Source organism: Schistocerca serialis, chromosome 11, assembly GCF_023864345.2.
Source record: "Schistocerca serialis cubense isolate TAMUIC-IGC-003099 chromosome 11, iqSchSeri2.2, whole genome shotgun sequence".
Lineage (NCBI taxonomy): Eukaryota > Metazoa > Arthropoda > Insecta > Orthoptera > Acrididae > Schistocerca > Schistocerca serialis.
In genome coordinates, this window is record NC_064648.1 from 117,045,319 (window position 1) to 117,058,558 (window position 13,240).

The following is a 13,240-nucleotide window of genomic DNA, read 5'->3' on the forward strand; positions in this document are numbered from 1 at the left end:
CAGGTTGAGATTCATTGGGAGAGTGCTTAGAAAATGTAGTGCATCAACAAAGGAGGTGGTTTACAAAACACTCGTTCGACCTATACTTGAGTATTGCTCATCAGTGTGGGATCCGTACCAGATCGGTTTGACGGAGGAGATAGAGAAGATCCAAAGAAGAGCGGCGCGTTTCGTCACAGGGTTATTTGGAAACCGTGATAGCGTTACGGAGATGTTTAGTAAACTCAAGTGGCAGACTCTGCAAGAGAGGCGCTCTGCATCGCGGTGTAGCTTGCTCGCCAGGTTTCGAGAGGGTGCGTTTCTGGATGAGGTATCGAATATATTGCTTCCCCCTACTTATACCTCCCGAGGAGATCACGAATGTAAAATTAGAGAGATTAGAGCGCGCACGGAGGCTTTCAGACAGTCGTTCTTCCCGCGAACCATACGCGACTGGAACAGGAAAGGGAGGTAATGACAGTGGCACGTAAAGTGCCCTCCGCCACACACCGTTGGGTGGCTTGCGGAGTATAAATGTAGATGTAGATGTAGAAGATGCTGTGATATGCAAATGATTAGCTTTTCAGAGCATTCACACAAGGTTGGCGCCGGTGGCGACACCTACAACGTGCTGACATGACGAAAGTTTCCAACCGATTTCTCATACACAAACAGCAGTTGACCGGCGTTGCCTGGTGAAACGTTGTTGTGATGCCGCGTGTAACGAGGAGAAATGCGCACCATCACGTTTCCGACTGTAAAAAAAGGTCGGATTGTAGCCTATCGCGACTTGAGTCGCTGCTCTCGTTGGTCGAGATCCAATGACTGTTAGCAGAATATGGAATTGGTGGGTTCAGGAGGGTAATAAGGATCGCCGTTCAGGATCCCAACGGCCTCGTATCACTAGCAGTCGAGATGACAGGCATCTTATCCGCAGGGCTGTAACGGATCGTGCAGCCACGTCTCGATTCGTGAGTCAACACATGGGGACGTTTGGAAGACAACAACCATCTGCACGAACAGTTCGACGACGTTTGCAGCAGTACGGACTATCAGCTCGGAGACCGTGGCTGCGGTTACCCTTGACGCTGCATCACAGACAGGAGCGCCTGCGATGGTGTACTCGACGACGAACCTGGATGCACGAATGGCAAAACGTCATTTTTTCGGATGAATCCAGGTTCTGTTTACAGCATCACAATGGTAGCATCCGTGTTTGGCGACATCGCGGTGAACGCACATTGAAGCGTGTATTCGTCATCGCCGTACTGGCGTATCACCCGGCGTGGTGGTATGGGGTGCCATTGGTTACACGTCTCGGTCACCTCTTGTTCGCACTGACGGCACTTTGAACAGTGTACGTTACATTTCACATGTGTTGCGACCCATTGCTCTACCCTTCATTCGATCCCTGCGAAACCGTACGTTTCAGCAGGATAATGCACGACCGCATGTTGCAGGTCCTCTACGGGCCTTTGTGGATACAGAAATTGTTCGACTGCTGACCTGGCCAGCACATTCTTCAGATCTCTCACCAATTTAAAACGTCTGGTCAATGGTGCCCGAGCAAGTCGTTCGTCACAATACGCCAGTCACTACTCTTGATGAACTGTGGTATCGTGTTGAAGCTGCATGGGCAGCTGTACCTGTACACGCCATCCAAGCTCTGTTTGACTCAATGCCCAGGCGTATCAAGGCCGTCATTACGGCCAGAGGTGGTTGTTCTGGGTACTGATTTCTCAGGATCTATACACCCAAATTGCGTGAAAATGTAATCAAATGTCAGTTCTAGTATAATATATTTGTCGAATGGATACCCGTTTATCATCTGCATTTCTTCTTGGTGTAGCAATTTTAAAGGTCAGTAGTGTACTATCGATATAAACCCGTCCGGGCGATTGCAACGCCACCAAGCGAGGAATGACCGCTCGTCAGACAGACGCACGGTGAATGTAGTATCAGTGATCGTGCTGTCCCTGTGTAGAAGGGGGAAGGCGCGCGATCTATCTGAGTGTGACACTGAGGTCAGACTGTGATGGCCCGAAGGCTGGGCACGAGCATTTCGGAAACTGCTAGACTTGTCGGGTGTTCGAGGAGTTCTGTGGTGAGTGCTTTCAACACGTTGCGAAACCAAGGTGGAATTACGTCTAGACGTCGTGGGATTTGGCGACCGCCCTCATTACAGATGTCGAACGTCGTAGGCTGGGCAGACTGGCGAACTGTGGACCAACTAACGTCAGACTTTAGCCCGCCCGGCTAGTCGTGCGGTCTAACGCACGGCTTTTCGGATTGGGAAGGAGCGCCTGGTCCCCGGCACGAATCCGCCCAGCGGACTTGTGTCGGAGTCCGGTGAGGCGGCCAGTCTGTGGATGGTTTTTAGGCGGTTTTCCATCTCTCTCGGCGAATGCAGGCTGGTTCCCCTTACTCCGCCTCAGCTGCATTATGTCGGCGATTGCTGCGCCAACAAGTTCTCCACGTACGCCTACACCGGCATTACTCTCCCATGAACACAGGGGTTACACTCGTCTGGTGTGAGACGTTCCCTGGGGGGTCCACCGGGGTCCGAACTGCACAATAACCCTGAAAGAGTTGTTCGGTGTGGGGTTGTGGGGGGGTATTGTGGTCTACAGTAGTCGTAGTGGGGTTGTGGACCACTGCGGCTTCAGCGGGTACGGAGCCTCTCCGTCGTTTCTAGGCCCTCGGTTAACATACTTCAGACTTTAATGTTGGACAGAGTACAAACACTCCTAACAATGGGCCTCCAAAGCAAGCGACAATGTTAACACCACGAAATCGGCAACCAAGCCTGAAACGGACGCGTGATAATCGGCACTGGACATTGGCAACGCGTTGTATGGTCTCATTAATACCGATGCCGTCTTCATATGCGATATCTGTTGGCGGTGTACCAAGCGCAAATAGCCTCTGGTAGAGTTCCCAAACAAGCAGCGCCAATTCGTAGCGCTTCGATGTTGCACAGCTACATTGGCGGGCAGTATAATCTACTATATCCAGTATCAGTCGACTGTGTACGTTGCTGCAAGCAGTCACCGGCTACGTTGCCGAAAAAGTGACCACAGTTCATGTAACGCCAATGTTGATCGGCAACTTTCTCATGCAATATTGGCGGCAGTATGCAGTACCTATTCGCCGTGTACCTTGCACAAACAGTCGCTGGCAGTTACAGAACAAGTAGCTCCAGTTCGTATAGTGCCAATATCGCCCGCAACGTTGCCAGGCAATATTTACGACAATATGTAGCATCTATTGGCAGTGTACGTTCTTGACCCGACAGGTTAGCTGCTTCTTGGACTCAGATAGACGCACGGGCCCCGGATCGAATCCGCCCGGCGGATTAACTACGAGGGCCAGTGTACCGGCCAGCCTGGATGTGGTTTTTAGGCGGTTTTCCACATCCCACGGGGTGAATACTGGGCTGCTCCTCACGTCCTGCCTCAGTTACACGACTTGCAGACATTTGAAACACATTCGCACTATTTCATGATTTATGCCAGACACCAATTTTGTCCTGGGGGGGTAGGAAGGGCATCCGGCCACACCTTCCAACTAACCATGCCAAATCCGTACTTAACCCTGCTGACCCTGTGCTCCATGTGGGATAAAGGCAGTAGTCAAATAAGAAGAAGATTGGCAGTGTATGCTCTTACAGTGGCAACATTGCCTGCTTATGTTGCTGGGCAATATTGACGGCAACGTGTAATATCTATTGGCCGTGTACCTTGAGGACATAGTCAATGGCAGTGTTGCCAAATAAGTAGCTCCAATCCCTAGAGTGTCAATGTTGCCTTAAAGCATTGCCAGGCAATACTGTCGAAATATCTAACATCTGTTGACTGTCTAGCTTGCGCAAACAGTCGCCGGCAATGCTGCTGAACGAATAGCTCCAGTCCGTATGTAGTCAGTGTTGCCCGTCGACGTTGTTGAGCAATACTGACAAAAATATGCAATATGTATTGGCTGTATACGTTGCCACAAACAGTCGCTGGCAGTGGTGCCGAACGAGTAGCTCCAGTTTGTATAGCGTGAATGTCGCACAGCAACGTTGCCGGGCAATATTGGCTGCAATATGCGATAGCTATTGGCGGTGTACCATGCGCAAATAGCCTCTGGTAGTGTTGCCAAACAAGCAGCGCCAATTCGAAGCGCTTCGATGTTGCGCGGCTATGTTGCCAGGCAGTATTATCGACTATACTCAGTATCTGTCGACTGTGTACGTTGCTGCAAGCAGTCACCGGCTATGTTGCCGAGAAAGTGACCACAGTTCACATAGCACCAGTGTTGCTCGGTAACTTTCCCATGCAATATTGGCGGCATAAGCAGTATCTATTGGCCGTGTACCTTGCGCGAACAGTCGCTGGCAGTTACAGAACAAGTAGCTCCAATTCGTATAGTGTCAATATCGCCCGCAACGTTGCCAGGCAATATTGACGACAATATGTAGCATCTATTGGCGGTGTACGTTCTTGACCCGCCAAGTTAGCCGAGAGCGCTGATACGCTGATTTCTGGACTCGGGTAGGCGCGCCGGCCCCGCATCGAAGCCGCCCGTCGGATTAACGACGAAGGCCGGTGTCCTAACCAGCGTGGATGTGGCTTTTAGGCGATTTTCCACATCCCACTAGGTGAATACCCCACGACCTGCCTCACTTACGCGACTTGCAGACATTTGAAACACGTTCGCACTATTTCATGATTTACGCTAGACACAGACACCTGGGGTACACCAATTCTGTCCTGGGGTAGGAATGGCATCAAGCCACCCATTCCAATTAACCATGCCAAATTCGTACTTAACCCTGACAACCCTGCACACCATGCAGGATAAAGGCAGTCGTCAAAGAAGAGGAAGATTGGCAGTGTACATTCTTATATTACCAACGTTGCCCAGTTATGTTGCCGGGCAATATTGACGTCAACGTGTAATATCTATTGGCCGTGTACCTTGAGGACATAGTCAATGGCAGTGTTGCCAAATAAGTAGCACCAGTCCCTTGAGCGTCAATGTTGCCTTAAAGCATAGCCAGGCAATACTGTCGAAATATCCGTTGACTGTCTAGCAAACAGACGGCGGCAATGCTGCCGAACGAATAGCTCCAGTCCGTATGTAGTCAGTGTCGCCCGTCGACGTTGTTGAGCAATACTGACAAAAAAATGGTTCAAATGGCTCTGAGCACTATGGGACTTAACATCTATGGTCATCAGTCCCCTAGAACTTAGAACTACTTAAACCTAACCAACCTAAGGACAGCACACAACACCGAGCCATCACGAGGCAGAGAAAATCCCTGACCCCGCCGGGAATCGAACCCGGGAACCCGGGCGTGGGAAGCGAGAACGCTACCGCACGACCACGAGATGCGGGCAATACTGACAGAAATGTGCAATATGTATTGGCTGTATACATTGCCACAAACAGTCGCTGGCAGTGATGCCGAACAAGTAGCCCCAGTATGTGTAGCGTGAATGTCGCCCAGCAACGTTGCCAGGCAATATTGGCTACGATATGCGATATCTACTGGCGGTGTACCATGCGCAAATAGCCTCTTGTAGTGTTGCCGAACAAGCAGCTCCGATTCGTAGCACTTCGATATTCGCTGACAGTATTGACGGCAATATGTAGTACCTATTGGCCGTGTCCCTTGCGAAAACAGTCGCCGGCGGTGTTGCCGAATAAGTGACTTTAGTATGTATAGGGCCAGTGTCGGCCGGTTACGTTGCCGGGCAGTGTTGGGGGCTGTATGCAATATATATTTGCTGTGTACCTTTTAATAGTGTCTGTCGCTCGGCTACATTGTCAGCAATATGAAACTTGTATTGGCCGTGCACCTCGTGCAAATCGCCTCTGGCAGTGCTGCTGAACAAGTAGCTCCAATTCATAGCGCTTCAATATTGGCGGGCAATATTGACGGTAATATGCAGTACCTATTTGTCGTGTACCTCGCGCAAACAGTCGCCGGCGGTGTTGCCGAACAAGTGGCTCCACTACACATAACGTCAGTGTCAGCCGGCTACGTTGCCGGGCAGTATTGGGGGCTGTATGCAATATCTGTTGACTGTGTACCTTTTTATAGTGTCTATTGCGCGGCTATATTGTCGGGCAATATTAACGGCAATATGCAACTTCTATTGGCCGTGTGCCTTGCGCAAATCCCCTCTGGCAGTGTTGCCGAACAAGTAGCTCCAACTCATAGCCCTTCAATATAGCTCGGCAATATTGACGGCAATATGCAGTACCTATTGACCGTGTACCGGGCGCAAACAGTCGCTGACGGTGTTGCCGAACAAGTGGCTCCAGTACACAAAGCGTCAGTGTAACCCGGCTATGTTGCCGGGCAGTATTGGGGGCGGTATGCAATATCTATTGGCTGTGTACGTTTTTACAGTGTCTGTTGCTCGGCTATATTGTTGGGCAATATTGACAGCTATAGGCAATATCTATTTGCCGCGTACTTCGCGCAAATAGCCTCAGGCTGTGTTGCCGAACAAATAGCTCCAATTAATAGACCTTCATTATTGACGGCAATATGTAGTACCTATTTGTCGCGTACCTCGCGCAAACAGTCGCTGGCAGTGTTGCCGTACAAGTGTCAGCCTGCTACGTTGCCGGGCAGTATTGGGGGCTGTATGCAATATCTGTTGACTGTGTACCTTTTTATAGTGTCTGTTGCTCGGCTAAATTGTCGGGCAATATTGACGGCAATATGCACTTCTATTGGCCGTGTGCCTCGCGCAAATAGCCTCTGGCAGTGTTGCTGAACAAGTAGCTCCAATTCATAGCCTTTTCAATATTGCCCGGCAATATTGACGGCAATATGTAGTACCTATTTGCGGTGTACTTCGCGCAGTCGCTGGCGGTGTTGCCGAACAAGTGGCCCCAGTATATTAGCGTCAGTGTCAGCCGGCTACGTTGCCGGGCAGCATTGGGGGCAGTATGCAATATATATTGGCTGTGTACCTTTTTATAGTGTCTGTTGCTCGGCTACATTGTCGGGCAATATTGACGGCAATATGCACTTCTATTGGCCGTGTGCCTCGCGCAAATAGCCTCTGGCAGTGTTGCTGAACAAGTAGCTCCAATTCATAGCCTTTTCAATATTGCCCGGCAATATTGACGGCAATATGTAGTACCTATTTGCGGTGTACTTCGCGCAGTCGCTGGCGGTGTTGCCGAACAAGTGGCCCCAGTATGTTAGCGTCAGTGTCAGCCGGCTACGTTGCCGGGCAGCAATGCGGGCAGTATGCAATATATATTGGCTGTGTACCTTTTTATAGTGTCTGTTGCTCGGCTACATTGTCGGGCAATATTGACGGCAATATGCACTTCTATTGGCCGTGTGCCTCGCGCAAATAGCCTCTGGCAGTGCTGCTGAACAAGTAGCTCCAATTCATAGCCTTTTCAATATTGCCCGGCAATATTGACGGCAATATGTAGCACCTATTTGCGGTGTACTTCGCGCAGTCGCTGGCGGTGTTGCCGAACAAGTGGCCCCAGTATGTTAGCGTCAGTGTCAGCCGGCTACGTTGCCGGGCAGCATTGGGGGCAGTATGCAATATATATTGGCTGTGTACCTTTTTATAGTGTCTGTTGCTCGGCTACATTGTCGGGCAATATTGACGGCAATATGCACTTCTATTGGCCGTGTGCCTCGCGCAAATAGCCTCTGGCAGTGCTGCTGAACAAGTAGCTCCAATTCATAGCCTTTTCAATATTGCCCAGCAATATTGACGGCAATATGTAGTACCTATTTGCGGTGTACTTCGCGCAGTCGCTGGCGGTGTTGCCGAACAAGTGGCCCCAGTATGTTAGCGTCAGTGTCAGCCGGCTACGTTGCCGGGCAGCATTGGGGGCAGTATGCAATATATATTGGCTGTGTACCTTTTTATAGTGTCTGTTGCTCGGCTACATTGTCGGGCAATATTGACGGCAATATGCACTTCTATTGGCCGTGTGCCTCGCGCAAATAGCCTCTGGCAGTGTTGCTGAACAAGTAGCTCCAATTCATAGCCTTTTCAATATTGCCCGGCAATATTGACGGCAATATGTAGTACCTATTTGCGGTGTACTTCGCGCAGTCGCTGGCGGTGTTGCCGAACAAGTGGCCCCAGTATGTTAGCGTCAGTGTCAGCCGGCTACGTTGCCGGGCAGCATTGGGGGCAGTATGCAATATATATTGGCTGTGTACCTTTTTATAGTGTCTGTTGCTCGGCTACATTGTCGGGCAATATTGACGGCAATATGCACTTCTATTGGCCGTGTGCCTCGCGCAAATAGCCTCTGGCAGTGTTGCTGAACAAGTAGCTCCAATTCATAGCCTTTTCAATATTGCCCGGCAATATTGACGGCAATATGTAGTACCTATTTGCGGTGTACTTCGCGCAGTCGCTGGCGGTGTTGCCGAACAAGTGGCCCCAGTATGTTAGCGTCAGTGTCAGCCGGCTACGTTGCCGGGCAGCATTGGGGGCAGTATGCAATATATATTGGCTGTGTACCTTTTTATAGTGTCTGTTGCTCGGCTACATTGTCGGGCAATATTGACGGCAATATGCACTTCTATTGGCCGTGTGCCTCGCGCAAATAGCGTCTGGCAGTGTTGCTGAACAAGTAGCTCCAATTCATAGCCTTTTCAATATTGCCCGGCAATATTGACGGCAATATGTAGTACCTATTTGCGGTGTACTTCGCGCAGTCGCTGGCGGTGTTGCCGAACAAGTGGCCCCAGTATGTTAGCGTCAGTGTCAGCCGGCTACGTTGCCGGGCAGCATTGGGGGCAGTATGCAATATATATTGGCTGTGTACCTTTTTATAGTGTCTGTTGCTCGGCTACATTGTCGGGCAATATTGACGGCAATATGCACTTCTATTGGCCGTGTGCCTCGCGCAAATAGCCTCTGGCAGGGCTGCTGAACAAGTAGCTCCAATTCATAGCCTTTTCAATATTGCCCAGCAATATTGACGGCAATATGTAGTACCTATTTGCGGTGTACTTCGCGCAGTCGCTGGCGGTGTTGCCGAACAAGTGGCCCCAGTATGTTAGCGTCAGTGTCAGCCGGCTACGTTCCGGGCAGCATTGGGGGCAGTATGCAATATATATTGGCTGTGTACCTTTTTATAGTGTCTGTTGCTCGGCTGCATTGTCGGGCAATATTGACGGCAGTATGCACTTCTATTGGCCGTGTGCCTCGCGCAAATAGCCTCTGGCAGTGCTGCTGAACAAGTAGCTCCAATTCATAGCCTTTTCAATATTGCCCGGCAATATTGACGGCAATATGTAGTACCTATTTGCGGTGTACTTCGCGCAGTCGCCGGCGGTGTTGCCGAACAAGTGGCCCCAGTATGTTAGCGTCAGTCTCAGCCGGCTACGTTGCCGGGCAGCATTGGGGGCAGTATGCAATATATATTGGCTGTGTACCTTTTTATAGTGTCTGTTGCTCGGCTAATTTGTCGGGCAATATTGACGGCAATATGCACTTCTATTGGCCGTGTGCCTCGCGCAAATAGCCTCTGGCAGTGTTGCTGAACAAGTAGCTCCAATTCATAGCCTTTTCAATATTGCCCGGCAATATTGACGGCAATATGTAGTACCTATTTGCGGTCTACTTCGCGCAGTCGCTGGCGGTGTTGCCGAACAAGTGGCCCCAGTATGTTAGCGTCAGTGTCAGCCGGCTACGTTGCCGGGCAGCATTGGGGGCAGTATGCAATATATATTGGCTGTGTACCTTTTTATAGTGTCTGTTGCTCGGCTACATTGTCGGGCAATATTGACGGCAATATGCACTTCTATTGGCCGTGTGCCTCGCGCAAATAGCCTCTGGCAGTGCTGCTGAACAAGTAGCTCCAATTCATAGCCTTTTCAATATTGCCCGGCAATATTGACGGCAATATGTAGTACCTATTTGCGGTGTACTTCGCGCAGTCGCTGGCGGTGTTGCCGAACAAGTGGCCCCAGTATGTTAGCGTCAGTGTCAGCCGGCTACGTTGCCGGGCAGCATTGGGGGCAGTATGCAATATATATTGGCTGTGTACCTTTTTATAGTGTCTGTTGCTCGGCTACATTGTCGGGCAATATTGACGGCAATATGCACTTCTATTGGCCGTGTGCCTCGCGCAAATAGCCTCTGGCAGTGTTGCTGAACAAGTAGCTCCAATTCATAGCCTTTTCAATATTGCCCGGCAATATTGAAGGCAATATGTAGTACCTATTTGCGGTGTACTTCGCGCAGTCGCTGGCGGTGTTGCCGAACAAGTGGCCCTAGTATGTAAGCGTCAATATCAGCCGGCTACGTTGCCGGGCAGCATTGGGGGCAGTATGCAATATATATTGGCTGTGTACCTTTTTATAGTGTCTGTTGCTCGGCTACATTGTCGGGCAATATTGACGGCAATATGCACTTCTATTGGCCGTGTGCCTCGCGCAAATAGCCTCTGGCAGTGCTGCTGAACAAGTAGCTCCAATTCATAGCCTTTTCAATATTGCCCGGCAATATTGACGGCAATATGTAGTACCTATTTGCGGTGTACTTCGCGCAGTCGCTGGCGGTGTTGCCGGACAAGTGGCCCCAGTATGTTAGCGTCAGTGTCAGCCGGCTACGTTGCCGGGCAGCATTGGGGGCAGTATGCAATATATATTGGCTGTGTACCTTTTTATAGTGTCTGTTGCTCGGCTACATTGTCGGGCAATATTGACGGCAATATGCACTTCTATTGGCCGTGTGCCTCGCGCAAATAGCCTCTGGCAGTGTTGCTGAACAAGTAGCTCCAATTCATAGCCTTTTCAATATTGCCCAGCAATATTGACGGCAATATGTAGTACCTATTTGCGGTGTACTTCGCGCAGTCGCTGGCGGTGTTGCCGAACAAGTGGCCCCAGTATGTTAGCGTCAGTGTCAGCCGGCTACGTTGCCGGGCAGCATTGGGGGCAGTATGCAATATATATTGGCTGTGTACCTTTTTATAGTGTCTGTTGCTCGGCTTCATTGTCGGGCAATATTGACGGCAATATGCACTTCTATTGGCCGTGTGCCTCGCGCAAATAGCCTCTGGCAGTGTTGCTGAACAAGTAGCTCCAATTCATAGCCTTTTCAATATTGCCCGGCAATATTGACGGCAATATGTAGTACCTATTTGCGGTGTACTTCGCGCAGTCGCTGGCGGTGTTGCCGAACAAGTGGCCCCAGTATGTTAGCGTCAGTGTCAGCCGGCTACGTTGCCGGGCAGCATTGGGGGCAGTATGCAATATATATTGGCTGTGTACCTTTTTATAGTGTCTGTTGCTCGGCTACATTGTCGGGCAATATTGACGGCAATATGCACTTCTATTGGCCGTGTGCCTCGCGCAAATAGCCTCTGGCAGTGTTGCTGAACAAGTAGCTCCAATTCATAGCCTTTTCAATATTGCCCGGCAATATTGACGGCAATATGTAGTACCTATTTGCGGTGTACTTCGCGCAGTCGCTGGCGGTGTTGCCGAACAAGTGGCCCCAGTATGTTAGCGTCAGTGTCAGCCGGCTACGTTGCCGGGCAGCATTGGGGGCAGTATGCAATATATATTGGCTGTGTACCTTTTTATAGTGTCTGTTGCTCGGCTACATTGTCGGGCAATATTGACGGCAATATGCACTTCTATTGGCCGTGTGCCTCGCGCAAATAGCCTCTGGCAGTGTTGCTGAACAAGTAGCTCCAATTCATAGCCTTTTCAATATTGCCCGGCAATATTGACGGCAATATGTAGTACCTATTTGCGGTGTACTTCGCGCAGTCGCTGGCGGTGTTGCCGAACAAGTGGCCCCAGTATGTTAGCGTCAGTGTCAGCCGGCTACGTTGCCGGGCAGCATTGGGGGCAGTATGCAATATATATTGGCTGTGTACCTTTTTATAGTGTCTGTTGCTCGGCTACATTGTCGGGCAATATTGACGGCAATATGCACTTCTATTGGCCGTGTGCCTCGCGCAAATAGCCTCTGGCAGGGCTGCTGAACAAGTAGCTCCAATTCATAGCCTTTTCAATATTGCCCAGCAATATTGACGGCAATATGTAGTACCTATTTGCGGTGTACTTCGCGCAGTCGCTGGCGGTGTTGCCGAACAAGTGGCCCCAGTATGTTAGCGTCAGTGTCAGCCGGCTACGTTCCGGGCAGCATTGGGGGCAGTATGCAATATATATTGGCTGTGTACCTTTTTATAGTGTCTGTTGCTCGGCTGCATTGTCGGGCAATATTGACGGCAGTATGCACTTCTATTGGCCGTGTGCCTCGCGCAAATAGCCTCTGGCAGTGCTGCTGAACAAGTAGCTCCAATTCATAGCCTTTTCAATATTGCCCGGCAATATTGACGGCAATATGTAGTACCTATTTGCGGTGTACTTCGCGCAGTCGCCGGCGGTGTTGCCGAACAAGTGGCCCCAGTATGTTAGCGTCAGTCTCAGCCGGCTACGTTGCCGGGCAGCATTGGGGGCAGTATGCAATATATATTGGCTGTGTACCTTTTTATAGTGTCTGTTGCTCGGCTACATTGTCGGGCAATATTGACGGCAATATGCACTTCTATTGGCCGTGTGCCTCGCGCAAATAGCCTCTGGCAGTGTTGCTGAACAAGTAGCTCCAATTCATAGCCTTTTCAATATTGCCCGGCAATATTGACGGCAATATGTAGTACCTATTTGCGGTCTACTTCGCGCAGTCGCTGGCGGTGTTGCCGAACAAGTGGCCCCAGTATGTTAGCGTCAGTGTCAGCCGGCTACGTTGCCGGGCAGCATTGGGGGCAGTATGCAATATATATTGGCTGTGTACCTTTTTATAGTGTCTGTTGCTCGGCTACATTGTCGGGCAATATTGACGGCAATATGCACTTCTATTGGCCGTGTGCCTCGCGCAAATAGCCTCTGGCAGTGCTGCTGAACAAGTAGCTCCAATTCATAGCCTTTTCAATATTGCCCGGCAATATTGACGGCAATATGTAGTACCTATTTGCGGTGTACTTCGCGCAGTCGCTGGCGGTGTTGCCGAACAAGTGGCCCCAGTATGTTAGCGTCAGTGTCAGCCGGCTACGTTGCCGGGCAGCATTGGGGGCAGTATGCAATATATATTGGCTGTGTACCTTTTTATAGTGTCTGTTGCTCGGCTACATTGTCGGGCAATATTGACGGCAATATGCACTTCTATTGGCCGTGTGCCTCGCGCAAATAGCCTCTGGCAGTGTTGCTGAACAAGTAGCTCCAATTCATAGCCTTTTCAATATTGCCCGG

General features: G+C 50.4%; 1 protein-coding gene across 1 annotated transcript in view; it reads left to right on the forward strand.

Annotated features, from left to right (window-relative positions):
* The window catches only part of LOC126426517 (uncharacterized), a 433,256-nt gene that overhangs the window by 267,096 nt on the left and 152,920 nt on the right, over nucleotides 1-13,240 (forward strand). The gene's annotated exons all lie outside the window — the stretch shown is intronic.